This window comes from Saccopteryx bilineata, chromosome 7, assembly GCF_036850765.1.
Source record: "Saccopteryx bilineata isolate mSacBil1 chromosome 7, mSacBil1_pri_phased_curated, whole genome shotgun sequence".
In the NCBI taxonomy this organism is placed as follows: domain Eukaryota; kingdom Metazoa; phylum Chordata; class Mammalia; order Chiroptera; family Emballonuridae; genus Saccopteryx; species Saccopteryx bilineata.
The window spans coordinates 42,206,607-42,224,500 of NC_089496.1; the positions used below are offsets into that span (position 1 = coordinate 42,206,607).

The 17,894-nt window shown below is 40.7% G+C and overlaps 1 non-coding gene across 1 annotated transcript; it reads right to left on the minus strand.

The window, feature by feature from the left end:
• Nucleotides 1–3,104: 3,104 nt before the first annotated feature.
• On the minus strand, nt 3,105–3,180 carry TRNAN-GUU (transfer RNA asparagine (anticodon GUU)). Its single transcript has one exon. It is a non-coding gene; the product is annotated as a tRNA-Asn (tRNA).
• Between the last annotated feature and the right edge of the window lie 14,714 nt (nt 3,181–17,894).

The window sequence follows — 17,894 nt, forward strand, 5'->3', positions numbered from 1 at the left end:
AGAAAGTAATCAATAAGGCAAAAATCCTATAGGTTTAATTACATTAAAAATAAGGAGGAAACTACAGACAATGTTAACAAGGGACAGATTTAGAGAAGTGTCTAAAAGTGACAAGAGACTAGTATCTAAAATAAACAGTTTTGTAAATTAACAGGAAAAAACAGTAACCCCAGTAGAAAGATGGACAAAGATTCTAAACATGTGATTTGTAAGTGAACCACCAATGGCTGAAATACAAGGAGATGCTCAAACTTAGTGGAAAGGTAAACCAAAATACAATGAGGTGCTGGTTTACTTGTAACAGGCTGGCAATAGCTAAAACATTGGGTACTATGAGACATGGGTAGGGATGTGGAGCTATAGGAACCTTTGTATACTGAGATACATTCTTGACCTCAAGTGCTTAAGATTAGGTTGTGTCTTCACAAAATTCATCTGTTGAAGTCCTAATCTTAGAACCTCAGAATGTGGACTTATTTGGAAGTAGGTTCTTCACAGAGGTAACAAAGCAAAGATGAGGTCATCAGGGTGGTCCTAATCCATTATGACTAGTGTCCTTATAGAAAGGCAAACTTTGAAGACAGACAGAGAAGGAAGACTGTGTGAAGACAAGGAGAAGATAGCCATTTATGCCATCTAGAGAAGCCTGGAACAAATCCTTCCTCCTTGTGACTGAGTCTGTATCAAATAACCTACTTGGAAATGTCTTTCCCACCATTCAGAAGGAATCATGCTACAAAGAAGCGAACTCACAAATAGAAAGAAATTATGAATTAGATAAAATTGGTCATATATGGACCAATGATGAGGGTGTGTCATAAATTATGGTATGACTCATCTATTTCTTTGCATCTGAAAATATATGACATATTTTAGAAAGTAAACAAACAGATAATTTCATATAATTGTAAGTACAATTAAGGAAACAAAAAAGTGGGATAGAAAGAGACTGGCAGATGGTGAGGGGTAAGAGAAAGGGTCAGGGGTAGATTTTCTGAGAATTGGACCTTCGATCTGAGACGGGAATGATGAGAAGGAGGCCTGTGGGGGGATCTGCAGAGATAATGTTCCATGTATGGGGACAGTGAGTGCAAAGGCCCTGGGCAGAGAGAGAGGCTGGCATGTTAGAGGAGCAGAAAGAAGTGCATTGTGGTTGGAGCACCGTGATCAGTGGGAAAGGGGGAGGGTATAAGATGAAACTGGGGAGATAATAAGGTCGTACGTAGTAAGGCTCTTAATAATAAATAAATGTCTAAGATATTCTTAGATATTTGTGACAAGTTATTTCCTGGTACATGTGCATGCAATTTATATATAAGTTTGAGAAAGTGATTTCTCTCTTGTTTCTTTGTTTTGTTGGTTTTCATAGCTATTTTTTTTTGCTTTCTTTTTATTTTTCAATTTTATTAAAAATTTTTTTTCTGTTTGTTTTATTTTTTGCTTTCTTATTTTGTCTGGATAATTTAAGACCACAACCATGGTGGCTTAGCAGAGCTGTTGGGAAAATGCATGAGACTGTCCTCAGCTGGCTGATGCCCGGGGGAGGAAGCGGAGTGTGTTGTGACATCGTTTGGTCCACATCAGTGACTCTTCAGATGGCTCCGCTGCCCTATAACTTAATGTTCTGGGCAGCCCGGGCTCCGATTTATCAGCAAGGACGATAAATTGCTAACGACTGCTGGCCTGTCCCTATTCTTAAGTTATCTGCTAACACAGAGAGACGGCTTCATTCAATTTGGAAAATGTTAATAAGATACCAAAAATGTGTCCAGGGAGAGAATAAAGGGGAAGATTTATCAGATGGCTGTATCATTCTTTCCAAAATTGAATTCTAACTGTCTCTGTTTGAGCAGGTGAATTAAAAGACTATCAAAACCTTAAATGTTTCTATTAACCTAATTAAACAGTGTCCGAGGAGAAAAGTGGTGAAGAAGGAAGGTGTTTGTGCTCCAGCAAATGAACCTCCGCGGCAAAAGGTGATGAACACTCTCCCCGCCCCTGCCAATCAGCTGCGGTCCTTTGATTTGACTGTTTGGATGATACTGATTTTCTAGGATTTTGGGAAGCTCCTTTAAAGAGCTTTAGCTCATCTTTTACTTGACAAGGATAGATTTTAGTATTTGCAGCACCTAGATTCCCGGCGTTGCCGCTGCTTCTCGTACCACCCACCCCTAGTTTGTGAGTTGCTTCACTACTCACTGAGCTCCCGCCCCGAAAAGGGAGGGAAAACAGGGTGGGGGTTCTTTTAGAAACCTGTGAACATTTCATGGTAGCTAAAAGGATGCTTGACATATTTTCCCAGACTGAAGTTTGGGAGTTATAAATATTTCAGTAATTTTCTTTACGCCCAAGTAGTGACTATTCTTATGGACAAAGACCCCTGCCCCAGACATTGAATCCAATAAGATGGATGTTTGAAGATATTATTTGTTTTATGGCCTTTGTATGAGGATGTATGTGATAAATAGCTTTTAGAATTTTTACGCAAGGAAAATAGTCTCCCATCCCGAAGTACTTATATTATTTCTGCAAAGATTTATTTATTTAATGCCTTTTTGTGTGTTAGGAAATAAATTTGTAAGCCATCTTATTCTCTTTTTTCCTTTGTTCATATCATATGTAATGTTCAACAGAATTGTTTAGCGATAGATTATATCTTTACTATATTAATTTATCTCCTTTTTTATGCATTTTTTGATGTATGTATGATTGTTATTATAAACTCTTTGGCTTAGTTTTTCTTCTTTTTTCATTTTTATTGAACTTATGTGACATTGGTAATGAAATATATATATTTCAGGTATAAAATTCTTTTTTTTTTTTTTGTATTTTCTGAAGCTGGAAAGGGGGAGAGACAGTCAGACAGACTCCCACATGCACCGGACCGGGATCCACCCGGCACGCCCACCAGGGGCAATGCTCTGCCCCTCCGGGGCATCGCTCTGCCGCGACCAGAGCCACTCTAGCGCCTGGGGCAGAGGCCAAGGAGCCATCCCCAGTGCCCGGGCCATCTTTGCTCCAATGGAGCCTTGGCTGTGGGAGGGGAAGAGAGAGACAGAGAGGAAGGAGGGGGGGTGTAGAAGCAAATGGGCGCTTCTCCTATGTGCCCTGGCCGGGAATCGAACCCGGGTCCCCGGCACAACAGGCCGAAGCTCTACCGCTGAGCCAACCGGCCAGGGCCATCAGGTGCAAAATTCTATAAGACATCATCTATATATTGCAGTGTGTGTTCACCACTCAAAGTCAAATCTCCTTCCATCACCAGTTATCCCCCTGTGACCCTCTTTTACCTCCCACACCCCCCTTCCCCTCTGGTAATCACCACACTGTTGTCTATGAGGGTTTTTTTTCTTCTTTTTTGCTTAACCCCTTCACCAGTGGTGGGATTCAAATAATTTAACAACTGGTTCTCTGCCCTAATGACTATTTTAAGAATATATAAAAAATACACTGAAAGGTAGTTTATTATTTCATGCATTTAATACTTAAATAGGAACCATAAAAGAGCTACACAAAACTAGATTATAAGAAAGAGTTTTAAAATATTAATGAAAAAATATTAAATAATACCTGACAAAAAAAACCCAATACAAGTTTTCACCCCCCTGGTTGTTTGGCACTTTTTCTCTTTACATTTCATGTTTGTTTACTGAAGTAACAAATGCGAGGGAATGAAAACGAAGTATTTCATCAAAGGTATAATGAGTTTATGAAATGAATTAATAAATATTACAAGCATAGTTCCATCAAATTTATTTCACCTATGGAGGAAATTAACATTATTACGGGCACTTATAATATGCTGTTGCGCAGATGAATGTTAAAAAAGAGTAAGGAATGTAAATTTGTGATTTCCATATTGGGTGGCTGCCCAGGCGCCCACCTTAGAAAGAACCCTGATTACAAGTGCCATTTTAACAACCGGTTTGCTGAACTCAACAATAAATTAGGTATCAGTTCTGCTGAACTGGTGCAAACCAGCTGAATCGCACCATTGCCCTTCACCCTTTTTACCCAGCTTCTCATCCCTCTCCCTTCTGACAGCTGTCAGTCTGTTCTCTGTGTCTATGAATCTGTCTCAATTTTGCTTGTTTGTTTATTTTGTTCATTGGATTCCACAGTTACATGTGGAATTACAGCCATGGTATTTGTCTTTCTCTGATTGGCTTATTTCACTTAGCATAATACTCTCTAGGTTCAACCATGCTGTCCAAAAGGGTAGGATTCTCTTCTTTTTTTATGGCCAAGTAGTATTCCATTATGTAAATGTACCACAGCTTTTTTTTTAATTTTTTTATCCACTCATCTCCTGATGGGCACTTGGGATGCTTCTAAATCCTGGCTATTGTAACTAACACTCCAATGAACATAAGGGTGCGTGTATTCTTTCAAATTAGTGTTATGGGTTTCTTTGGATATAGTCCCAGAAGTAGAACCACTGGGTCATAGGCAGTTTCATTTTTAATTTTTTGAGAAATCTCCATACTGTTTTTCACAGAGGCTGCACGAGTCTGCATTCCCACCAGCAGTACAGGAGGGTTCCCTTTTCTCCACATCCTGGCTAGCACTTGTTGCTTTATTAATGGTAGCCATTCTGACAGGTGTGAGGTGATATCCCATCATGATTTTACTTTGTATTTCTCTGACAATTAATGACATTGAGCATCTTTCCATGTGTCTATTGGCCATCTCTATGTTCTTTCTGGAGAAGTGTCTGTTTAGGTTCTTTGTACATTTTTTAATTGGATTGTTTAGTTTTTTGGTCTTGAATATTAATCAGTTTATATAAATTTTGGATATTAACCCCTTATCAGATATCTCACTGGCAAATATGTTCTATTCAGTGGGTTGTCTTTTCATTTTGTTGATGTTTTCCTTTGCTGTGAAAAATCTTTTAGTTTGATGTAGTCCCATTTATTTATTTTTTTTCTTTTGTTTTCCTTGCCTGAGGAGATATATCAGAAAAAATATTGCCACGAGCAGTGTCCCAGATTTTACTGCCTATGTTTTCTTCTAGGATTTTTATGGTTTCAAGTCTGACATTTAAATCTAATCCAGTTTGAGTTTATTCTTATGTATGGTGTAAGAAGGTGGTCTAATAATGTTCAACAGAATTGTTTAGCAATAGATTATACATTTAATATATTAATTTATCTCCTTTTTTACACAGTGTTTTTTTTGTATGTATGGTTATTATGAACCCCTTGGAGTAGTTTGTAGAAGTAGGTGAGATATCAGTAAAATAAATAAGTAGGTACATAGTGTTCAGGCCCTGTCCTCTAGAGAGAATATTCTACTGAGTGTGTACTTGTTTCTAATGTATTTCACTTTGGTAGCAATTGGCTATATTTGCTTTCTCTGAGTTCTCTTATTTGTAGCATGATTCCTTCTGAATGGTAGGAAAAACATTTGTGATTATATTTCCATGTAGGTTGTTTGATATAGGCATCAGTCATAAGGACTTTAAAAATGCCCTCATTCCTTTTGCTTCGGTACTTTAAATCACAGCAGAGTATTAAGAATATTTTAGTGAGGGTGCCAGGTAAGGTTTTGACATGTTGACCCAAGAAGTTGGGCCATAGTAAAGTTTACTTCTCTTGACAGCTATGCAAATAATACCTGGGTTAAATGACGTAATACCTTTCTATTATAAGTAACATAAAATCACTTTTCTGTACACTTTTTTTTTTTTTTAAATGGGGTTGTCTTGTGGTATCAGATGGCTAATATAGTTCTAATTGTGCGAGTGTTTGATGAGTCAAGTAGAAAGCCTCTCTATCAAACTACAGGAAGTGAATTAAGAATGGAGCGGAATTAACGTGGCAGCTGCTTACTCCACTGCTGACTCATTGGCTGACTTGTGATTTTGTAATTTTGATGTTCATAATTGTTAAGATAAGCTTACGACTTGTGACAGCCCAGCCAGTGGTTGCTCAGCGGCCTCAGGGGTTTGGGTGAGCATGGCAGAAAGTGGCAGCTCCTTTCTCCCCGAGACGAGACGGCAGGTTTCCCAGTGGATGCTCCCTGCTCCCCCTCATTCTGATAACATATGTTCTGGCCTCTGCATGGTGAGTCGTGAGAAAGTGTTGGCCTGTCTTCCTAAGGCGTAGGTCCTTATGGGCTTTTGTACGTTATTGGGTCTGGGGGTTTTGTACTTTATTCTTCCTACACACCCAAAATACCCGTCCCTGGCATATTCTCACCCCCGTCTGCCTTGAGTTTCAGTTTCTCTCTCTCTCTGTGTATGTGCTTATTTATAAATAAATACAGGTGCACTTTTCTTCATGCTTCTCCCATGCCTTCTCCACACCTTCCTGTGTTCCTCCAGAAACCTCTTTCTGGATCTTTCTTTCTAGATCTTTCTATCCTTCTATTTTTTTTTCTTAGTAAAGCAATTTTCCCTCCTTGGGCGTCTCTAAAATACATCTCCATATATGCTCAGTATAATAAAAAAATCCACTCTACAATATTTGTCTTCCTTGGAAGGTGAGGAGGGATGAATGTAAATAACTAGTCATTTAATTCTTTCTCATGAATTTTCTTCCTTTATTTTTTGCACATTCTAAAAGGGCTTTAGCTTCCCCCCCTATCTGTAAAAGAAATCTTTCACAAACCATCCTTTTCTACTCTGCGGGAGTTTTCTGTTAATCACGAAAAGCCCAGAGCACAATGGAAATTCATGTGCTCAAGCTTTCCCTGCTGCCCCCTGCTCCCCACCCTACTCTGTCCCCGCTCTCCACCTTTCAGTATGTGTGTCTGTTTCTCATGCTCTCCCTCTCCATTGCTCCCTCCTCCATTCTGTCTCTCTCTTTTTAGGTGATGAAAATTGCCAGCTTTCCTTTCTTCAGTTATGATTAAAGCACCGTGCACCTGTTCAGGTAGAATAAGTGGGAGAAATGCTGATGCAAGTATTTATGCTAACTAGTATCGTCTCCTTTCCTGCCTGAAAAGTCAAGCCTGCAACTCAGGAGAGCCGCCCCTCAAATAAGCACCCTGAAACCGTTTACATTCAAGCTCTCTCTGATGTCAAAATAAGTCCTTGAGTCTCAGATCCATGAGGATCGTAGGGGCACAGCTGCCTCTTCCTCAGAGAGGAATGGATGCTTTGCTCACAAGAAAAGGGAGAGATTCTCTTTTTCTCTGTAAGAGGAAATAAGGAAAGTGAGGGGAGGGCAGAGACAAGAAGGTTTTGATGCTAAGTGACTTAGAAACCCCACCTCTCCCCCAAGATCTTATAAACTCCAGGATTTCTAGCTTAGAGTTAAATACACTTTAAATATAGAGTATCAAATGCCGTTTAAGCTTGCATCCTCATTTTCAAAGCCCTCTCCAACTCCACTCAGGCTTCTCATCTATTTTTTTTCTCTCTCTAATGGGAAGTAGCTAGTCCATTGGTAGGCAACTCTCATTGAATAAACAGTCTTTTCTTTAAAGAACCAGTTACTTGAAACTAAGACAAAAGATCCTGTTTCTCTCCTTCTATTCTCCTTTTCTCCTCCTTTCTTTCCACTCCTTCTCCCTCATTCTCATGGTTGATTCCCCAAAAGTTCATCATTACAGCTGGTGAATGAATATATCTCTTAAATCTATGGATTTTAATAAATCTCTTGAATCTATTGATTTTCCTATTTCCTTTTCATGTGTGTGTGTGTGTGTGTGTGTGTGTGTGTGTGTTTAGTAGAAGACATTGGTTGGTTTGTGTTGTAGAGTTCTCACAGATTGGATTTTGCAGATTGCTTCCCTGGAGTGGAATTTATGTTCTTTTTTTTTTTTTCTTTGCATTTCCTGTAAACTGGTAGTTAGCTCTACAGGCTCGATCAGATTCAGCACTGCATTTTGAGACATGACTATGTCACAGGTGGCACTGTGTGTTTCCAATAGGGGGTGTATCACAATGACCCTCTCTGAGTTTTTACTATTTGAGATTAATGACATGGAACCAAATAGGGACAAACTGGAGAGTCCACTTTAGGCCAGGTGTGGCAGGCGCCATGAATTCATAACTGATGGGCCATTTCCTGCATGATGGGGTACACTGGCAAACCTTTCCCGCTAACCAGTGAGAAAGAGAAGAGCACCCCTGGCCTCTGGGAGCTAACCTGGAACTACCAGTTAGGCCTTGGTGTTCTCCTGCTAAACGTGAGCCACGTCACAGACCATTAACATCAGGCCGGGCCCCTCTGGGGTTGTGATGCACCAAGACGAAAATCAGACTGCTCTACAACCACGTGTGACCCCTGGCAAAACATGAACAGTGCCCATTCCACAAAACCTCAACCGCCCCCTCTCCTGGCCACTGTGAGTGACTGCTGTTCTTTAGCTTTGCTCTCGCCTTCCCTCCTTCGAGACGAGATCTCTTAAGATACCCACAGTTAGAATTAACTCACGTTTGCTCCCTGCACTAGCCAGTTCAGAGCAACACTCCTTCTTTAAACTCTTCCCCAAATGGCCTCCCACAAGTCAGAATCTTATACGAGGTCTTTATAACCCTGTCTTCATGTGCCACACCGCGGTTTCCCATGGTGTGCCTTTTTAAAAAAATTGCAACAAGCAATAGATAAACTCACCCGTTTGAATGACAAGGGTATTCCTGGTGGTCTTTGGCTGGAGGACATTGGCACCAGGAACAGTTTACAGTTTAAAGTACAGGCAAGGACACATAATTCATTTGTGTTTAAGTTAAAAAAGCAAAAAACACAACCCTGCTCTCTGATGCAGAACAATATGGATTTCCTCACCAGCATGGACAGACAGAGCAGCAGACGGGTAGTAGTTGCGCTCTGAGGACTAGAGGAATGGGTCTAAAGATCTGGAGAGGAAGAAAAAGTTTGGGCAGAAGAAGAGAATTAGGTGCTGTGCTCTGTCCCTCCCTCCCCCTCCCCCCCAGTCCTCTAGGGATTGGCAGAGGAGCAGGGCCCTGGGCAAGACAAACCTAACCTCTACGTTTGGGACTGAATGACTACTGGTACCCTGCTTCCCATGGGGCCCTTCAAGACTGGCAGCTCCATCTACGCCATCTGTCCCCTTTCACTCTATAAATACATTCATCATTTTATATTCTATTCATTGAATGTTCATAGTATGAACATGTAATGTTCACTGATGAGCCAAGGTTTATGCTATGATTACATTTCCTTCCTTGTGCAATCCCCCCACCCTTTACTTAGCTTTATATCACATTATCCAACAGAACGTAAAAATCTTTAAACCTTCTTATACCTGGTTAGCTACATCAGAAATCCCAATCCCTTGGAGCTGTGTCTCTGCAGGAGGCCGCCATGTGGACTGGCTGGCTGTCAGCTTGCTGTACGGGACTTTCCGTCGGCCCCCAACTATGCTAGCTGTCTCTGTCCCAAATACCAGCCACCTTTTATCTCAGTTTGTCCCCTCATTTTGGTGGAGCATATCTTTCATTATATTGCTCGTTGCCTGACCAATATCCATTATCCTCTTCTTACTCTCTATTGGAATCATTCTATCATTGGATTCAGCAAATAACAAAGCTATGCTTCCTAGGTTCCCTTACAGAAAGATGTGGTCAATGACATATAAATGCATGAGATTTCTAAGCTCCTTTGCCCTCTGTGCTTTCTTTTTTCTCCCTCTCTTTTGCCTGAAATAAGGATATGATGGCTGGTGCTCTGAAAGCTATATACTGACCACAGAGATGAATGTACTTATAATAGCAATTAGAAAAATAGAATGAACTATGTCCCTGATGATTTTCTGGAGTCACATGCTGCCTTGACTCCCTGCCTCTAGACTTATTTTTACTAGAGAGACAAAGAAACAGAACTTTATGTGTGTAAGCTGACTGCAGTGGGCTCTGTAACTATATAATTCCTAACTGATAAAATTGCTTCTTGAGAAAGGGTGTGTTGAGATAACTTTTTAAAGACATTATGTGTCTGAATGATTTTATTTCCCTGTACAAACTGACTGATAGTTTGCTTAGGTAAAGAATTGTAGAAATCACCCTCTGCAAGACTTTCGAAGGTGAGTCATTGCCTTCACAAAGTCACTGTTCCTGTTGGGAAGCCCAGTGCCATTTTGATTCTTGATTCTTCTTAGGAGGGTCTTTGTTTCACAGCTGGAAATTCATGTTCTTTAGTTCTTTTCTTGTATTCTTTAATAACAATTTTACTTTTTCTTTCTAGAATTATATATTAACCAGATTTGGCCATGGGGATAATTCTCAAATTTTCTAATCATTTCTTTCTTTCTGATTTTCCTTTTCTTTGTCTTTTGGGTCTACTTTCTTAGATATTTTCTTAACTTCATTTACCAATTCTTCTTTTGAATTTTAATAATAAGAATTTATTATTATTATTTTTGCCAGAGCTCTTTCTTTCTTATTCTTGGTTTTTCCTCTCTCTCTCTCTTTCTCTCTCTCTCTCTCTCTCTCTTTTCTTTTTAGCGAGAGGGGGGGGAAAGACAGGGACAGACAGAAAGGAAAGAGATGAGAAGTATCAACTCATAGTTGCAGCACCTTAGTTGTTCATTGATTGCTTTCTCATATGTGCCTTCACTGGGTGGTTCCAGCCAAGCCAGTGACCTTGGGCTCGAGCCAGCGACCTTTGGGCTCAAGCCAACAACTATGGGGTCATGTCTATGATTCCACGCTCAAGCGGGTGAGCCTTCGCTTAAGCCGGAAGAACCCTTGCTCAAGCTGGTGACCTTGGGGTTTCAAACCTTCGTCCTCAGTGTCCCAGGTCAACACTCTATTCAGTGCCACCACTGAGTAAAAAAGGTGAAGAAATTTAGCAAAAAAAACCTCCCAAACCCAAAAAACTCATAGACACAGACAATAGTAGGGTGATTATCAGAGGAAAAGGTGGATGTGGGGGGAGGGTGAAGGGGGTAAAGGAGGCAATAAAAGATATGGAAGGAGGCTTGACTTTGGGCATTGAACATACAGTACAGTGTACAGATGATGTATTATAGAATTGTACACCTGGAACCTATATAATTTTGTTAACCATTGCCAACCTGATAAGTTTTTTTTCAACAAAAGAAAATTTTGCTTTTGGGGGTTCCCGATTCCGTCTAAACTCCTTTAGCTCACAGGTTTGCAAGAGGGTCTTATTGGGACAGTTATAGACTCCTCATGGCACCAGCAGAACTCTATCTACTAAGATTCCTAACATTCAAGTGTGTCTGGACCTACAGGAAAAGGCTTCCTGTCTGTCAGCCTGCACCCCTGCAGAATAACAGCCCGAGACTTGGTGGGCAGCAGTTTTAGCAAAAGTACTTTGGAGGGAGGGATGAGGGGAGGAAGGAGGCTAGCGCTCCAGGAAATGACAGAACGTCCAAACAGTGAAGCAACAAGACGGTAATCGCCTCGGCGCTGGTTTACAGGGACGACCACGGCCAGCGAGGCAGAGCCTTCGACTGGTCTCAGAACCAAGATTAACAGGAGAAAAAAACCTAATTGGAAGCTGCATTAACTTTTTGAAGAGGCAAGTAACAGCTGAGAGGCAGGGAGACTCTGTTCCTATAGACAGGCTTATAATGGAAAGGAAATAGAAGATTAATCCGCTGTAGATTCTCGGGGTTTGGGCTGATTTAATATCCAAAGCCCTCCGCTGAGCCGGCCTTCTCTTTCCTCCCTCTCAGGGTCAGTTTTGAAACTGGAGGGAGAGCATTTATGTTGAACGGAGCTTGTGGGATGATGAACCGGCAGGGCCAGAGGTGGCAGCGTGTGACTGCCAGCTGCCAACAACAGAGGCTCAGAACTGTTCAAGGCTTTTTAGGACCGGGAGGCAGGCGTCACGGGAGCTGGGAAAGGACGGCCACCTGCCAGGTGCAGCTGAGCCAGGGTCAGGGCACCTGAGGCCGCTCCTAAGGAATTTGTCAAAGCCGCCCCGCAGGGGTTCCACGCGGAAGTGCAGGGGTTGTAAGTGTGGAAGGGAGCCACAGAGACAAGGGCTTTGAGGACAGAAAGGGAGCTGGCTTGCAAAGTGATTTTGCAAGAGAGTTTAGGCTTTTAAAGACTGCTCTCCAAATAAAACACGTACCAGTTATTTAAGGAAAGGAAAGAAAAGTTACCAGGGCTACTGCAGTGTGTTCACGGTGGGAAAACAGTACTTTTGCTCACTCTGATTCTCACATACTCAAAGGTGGTTCTATATCTGGAGCTATCAGGACTTGTGAAGTTAAGAATAAAGTGCTTTTATTTATTTCTGTTTTTGTTATTTTTTTTAAGGAGTTATTTAATGGCTCAAGGTCTAGTTTATTTTGTGAAGCAGAACGAGACGGGCAATCCTGATTCATGTCTTGTGTGTTTTCATTGTTGTCCTCAGGTGCGCAGTGCTGCCGGCTAGGGGCACAGTTGGCTCATAAAGAAGGCAGAGCAAGATGTCAGTTTTGCTTTTACAGGCCCTCCTTGTCTTTCCCCACAAAGGTGCAGACTTGGTCGCATAGATTTGCTTAGCACTTTTATGATTCACATCGTTAATTTGATGTCTTCTTTTTATTTGGCTGGTTTTATAAACATAGGCATAACAAGGGATGTGAGTGGATGCACAAATACCTCCTTATGATGTGGTTAATAAAACTAGAGCCCTAGGATTCTAGGCTGGAGAGTCAGTTTCTGTCTGAAAGTTATGTAAAGCCTTCAGGGATGAATTTTTATTCTTGTTTTATGTGCTAGAAGTATTCATTTATTTATTTTTTGTATTTTTCTGAAGTGAGAACCAGGGAGACAGAGAGACAGACTCCCACATGTGCCCGACCAGGATCCACCCGGCATGCCCACCAGGGGGATGCTCTGCCCATCTGGGGTGTTGCTCCGTTGCAACCAGAGCCATTCTAGTGCCTGAAGCAGAAGCCATGGAGCCATCCTCAGCACCTGGGCCAACTTTGTTTCAGTGGAGCCTTGGCTGCAGGAGGGGAAGAGAGAGATAGAGAGGAAGGAGAGGTGGAAGGGTAGAGAAGCAGATGGGCACTTCTCCTGTGTGTCCTGACTTGGAATCAAACCCGAGACTTCCACATGCTGGGCTGACACTCTACCACTGAGCCAACAGGCCAGGGCCTGGAAGGTTTTTTTTTTTTTTTTTTTTTTTTGTATTTTTCCGAAGTTAGAAGCAGGGTGGCAGTCAGACTCCTACATGTGCCCATCTGGAATCTATCCAGCATGCCCACCAGGGGGCGATGCTCTGCCCATCTAGGGCAATGCTTGTTGCAGCCAGAGCCATTTTAGCACCTGAGGCAGAGGCCATGGAGCCATCCTCAGCACTTGGTCCAACTTTGCTCCAATGGAGCTTTGGCTGCGGGAGGGGAAGAGAGAGACAGAGAGGAAGGAGAGAGGAGGAAGAGTGGAGAAGCAGATGGGCGCTTCTCCTGTGTGCCCTGGCTGGGAATCAAACCTGGGACTTCTACACTTCTACACGGTAGAGCCAGGCTGATGCTCTACTGCTGAGCCGACTGACCAGGGCTAGAAGTATTTTTATTGCCCCTCTTTGTTAGTCTGTTGAGACCAGGAAATAAAAACTGCCCAATTCTGTTTTCCCAGCTCTTGCCTGCAGTACGTATAAGTGTAGGGGCTTCCCGCAGTTTCCACTGTTCCTAAGCAGCCAAAACATGGCATTCTTTACCATCAATAAAGCTAGGATTTCATGGGGTTGAGGTTGGAAACACAATATGGTGTACAGAGATATGTTGTAGAATTGGGCACCTGAAACCTGTATAATTATGTTAACTAGTGTCATCCCAGTGAATGGAATTAAAAAAAAAAAAAAGCTAAGAGTTTCATAAGCCACTAACCAGGCGCCAAGTTAAAATATTTGTACAGAATTTATAGGCATCACTTTTACATGTGATGTATGTTCCTGTTTCTTAATCATAGGTTTATCATACCCAATTAAATGAGATTTGTTCTTCTATGTGACACTTCTAGCATGGTCAAGGTTATAAATTTGAATTTTCCAATTATACTCCAGGAGAAAGGAGGACATAGTTTTACTAAATCTATGTAAATAATATGATCTTAGAAAGTAAAAAGATTTATTAAATCACTTTGCGTGATATTTAATCATGGTTATCTCTGTTTTGAGTTATTTTGTAGAAAAGGCTGTTCTATTTATGTCATATTTTCAGAATCATATCTTAGATTTTTTATTTATTAGCTTATAATTTTATTAAGATCTTTCATAGCTATTTCCCCCCCCTAATTTTGAGAGTTTGATTGAAATAAGAAACCATTTAAGAGTATTTTTATTCTAGTTTAATATATGCCCAGCCTATTAAATTGAGGTTTACAGACTGATCAAAAAGAAATAAAAGGATTTTATCATATGCCCATCAAAAATACACCATTAATCACACCTGGGTCAGTTTTATTTGTTCCTAGGGAATTCTTGTTTTGCTGATCTTAGGTTAGTTAGCAAGCTACTTTCATGAATTTATCTGCTTCTGGACGAAGAGTTGTAGAATAACTAACATAGGCCTTTGGTCTAGGATGACAGATGTTTGTTGGTGATGGCAGTGCCAGCTTACCCTGGCAAGCCTACACCCTTAGTCTGTTGCTTTAATATTACTAGTTAAGAGAACCTGGAACTTCCTGAGGCTCTTTTGAAGTTTCTTCTAGAAGACTCACATGTTCGATCTATAGTTTATAGCAGGAACCTTTAGGCATCTTTGTGGGAAAAACAAAAAAACCACTTGTCAGTGATAAGATTGAATGGCTCAGGTTAATTTATTATAACAATATCAGAAAGAAGGAGAGTAGATGCCTTTTTTGATGCATAAACATTATGGAATTTACAAGCAATTGATAATTATCCCTAAATCGTGGATAAGGTGGGCATTGACAAGTTTTCAGGGCCTTTTAAGTCATAACATAATGTATTATTTTTCCTAAATAGCAAGGGTGTTGAAGCACAGAAACAAAATTTTAATTAAAAAAATTCATTTGTTGGGACTTATTGTGCAGTCTTTGTATACGATCATCGGTATATTTCTATCTAGCCTGAAAGATATTCAATTCCAAAACACATAAATGTTAATAAGATTTTACTTGTATATAATTAACTTAAAGAGGTTGAGCTTGCCTTCTGATATGCTAGCTCTTTCATTTGTGGGCTTTGATAATATGGAGGTGAGTGAAAACATGAAGAATTTCCAATATATCCAATTATTTACAGCAGTTCTTTTTATTTATTTATTTATTAATAAATAAATAAATAGAGGGGGATCAAGCCTTTGATATTATTTAACCCTAGGAAATCCCCCAAATTAGGTAGATGATAAAGGATGAATTATTTTGAATGTGGGGCCTAAATTGGGAAAGGCAGTATCCAAAATATTTGTCTGAGGAAATAAAGTATGAGCTAAAGTCGTAGGTGCCTAGAGGTAAGAAATGATTAGTCTTAGACAGAAAAGAAAATAACCCCAGCAGCCTGTAACTGTAATTATTCGAAATCCTAGCTTTTTCAGAAGTGGACTTTTGTTAAAATTGATTTCACGAACCAGTCAAGAACAGGGAGGAGAGAGGCTGCTGAGTATAGAATGATCTTTACTGTTTCTTGTTAAGAGCAAACTGTACTCAAAGATCAATTTGTCATCTTCACAGGAGGAAAACTAAATTCTAGTTTTACTCTTTTTGTATGCCACCTGTGTAACCTTTTTTTTTTTTTGAGAATCCAGAGCCTTTTATCTGTCTCTGTGGTCTAAAGCTAGGGCCCACGGGTCAGATCTGGCCTCATCCACTTGTTGACCTGTGGCCCCTGCTGCTTTGCAAGCTACAACAGAGGAATCAAATCACTGCAACTGAGGCCTTTGGCCCACAACACTGGAAGTGGCTCTTACAGAAAAAGTTGCCAGTCCCTGAATACTGTTTTATAAATATATCAAAATTAAGCCAGTTTCGGTAAACATTTTAATACTTCCTAGTACTTCTTTCAAACTTGTTTTTTGCAGGTGTTATAAAACCAAGGATAATGTTATTCACTTCCCCTCTGACCTTCTACGACTCGTGTACCCTCAAAATTTGTTTTTATTACTATTTCATTTCACATTCTTACACGATCAGACTTTACTAGGACAAAATAATCTTCCTTTTGCCTATAGACACTGTTAGGTAAATCACATCGTTATTTTATAAATGCATTCAGATTTATTTGTAATGATTGTACGTAACGGAGTGTCAAGCTCTATTATTGGTTTCAACTTTTCTTTTTTTCTGAAGCTGGAAATGGGGAGGCAGTCAGACAGACTCCTGCATGTGCCCCACTGGGGTCCACCTGGCATGCCCACCAGAGGGCGATGCTCTGCCCATCTGGGGCGTTTCTCTGTTGCAACCAGAGCCATTCTAGTGCCTGAGGCAGAGGCCATAGAGCCATCCTCAGTGCCTGGGCCAACTTTGCTCCAATGGAGCCTTGGCTGTGGGAGGGGAAGAGAGAGACAGAGAGGAAGGAGAGGGGGAGAGGTGGAGAAGCAGATGGGCGCTTCTCCTGTGTGCCCTGGCCGGGAATCGAACCCGGGACTCCTGCACGCCAGGCCGACGCTCTACCCCTGAGCCAACCGGCCAGGGCCTGGTTTCAACTTTTAAACAGAGGCAATTGACTTTTCCTTTACAAGTACAGAGTCTTCCAGGAGGCAGGTCGCTGAGAACAGTCTGTCAACACAAGGACCCTGAAGAGCAGCAGAGCTCCAGTGCAGGCTGCTCTGCCTCATGTGCACACCTGGTCTACATTTGTGTGCAGTTACTATCTTCCATGTCACCCTCTTGAGGTAGGAAAACGAAACATCTATGCTGTATGCCCCCAAGGTATCTGCACAGCCTTGTCCACCTTGTAACTGATAGCTTCCCTATAATGTATAAAAAGATATATATGCACACAGGCTGGGGCAAAAGTAGGTTTACAGTTATGAGTACATGAAACACAAGAGTTTATTCTTGTATTATTATTTATTAATTGTATTATTTTCCATAGGAACAGTTGTAAACATACTTTTGCTCCACTCTGTATATATAAACTGTGCTTGGTGTTTTGTATCCTCTTTATTTCTATTAATTTTAATTTTTAAAGGATTGTTCAAGTAACCAAACATTTCTCGATTTAATACAGGTATTAGTCAAAGTTCTCACAGTTAACTAAGGATTTTGGGAATTATACTTATTTATGTTTTTTTTTTTTAGCACAGAGAAACACAATTCATGTTGATTGAGTTTACCAGAGAAATTATTTTTAAAATTTTTGGTACAGTCATAAGAATTAATCCTTTTCAAAAAAGACATGTCTTAGGCTGACCAGGCGGTGATGCAGTGGATAGAGCGTTGGACTGGGACGCGGAGGACCCAGGCTCAAGACCCTGAGGTCGCCAGCTTGAGTGCAGGCTCATCGAGTTTGAGCAAAGCTCACCAGCTTGAGCCCAAGATCTCTGGCTCAAGCAAGGAGTCACTCAGTCTGCTGTAGCCATATGAGCCACATATGAGAAATAAATCAATGAACAACTAAGGAACCGCAACGAAGAATTGATGTTTCTCATCTCTCTACCTTCCTGTCTGTCTGTCCCTATCTGTCCCTCTCTCTGACTCTCTCTGCCTCTGCCACACACACACATACACACACACACACACACACACACACACACAGACATGGCTTATTTTAATTTGATTTAGAATTTATGATTTTTAGTTTTCATAGTTCTAAATATTTTGTGGAAATGATGATTTACTTGACCCATAAAATTATTTTAGGAAATTTAGATAGCTTAAAATAGACTTGTCATGGGAAAATAAAGCCAAGTTCTATTAATGTTTTTTTCATGCTGTGATAAAACTGAGAAAAGTTTATTTTGTCAAGGATTAACCTTGATTAGAAATATCATCTGAATTTCTGCTTATATTTATGTACCTGTTCAAAACTCTTAAACTTTTGTTTAAAAGTATT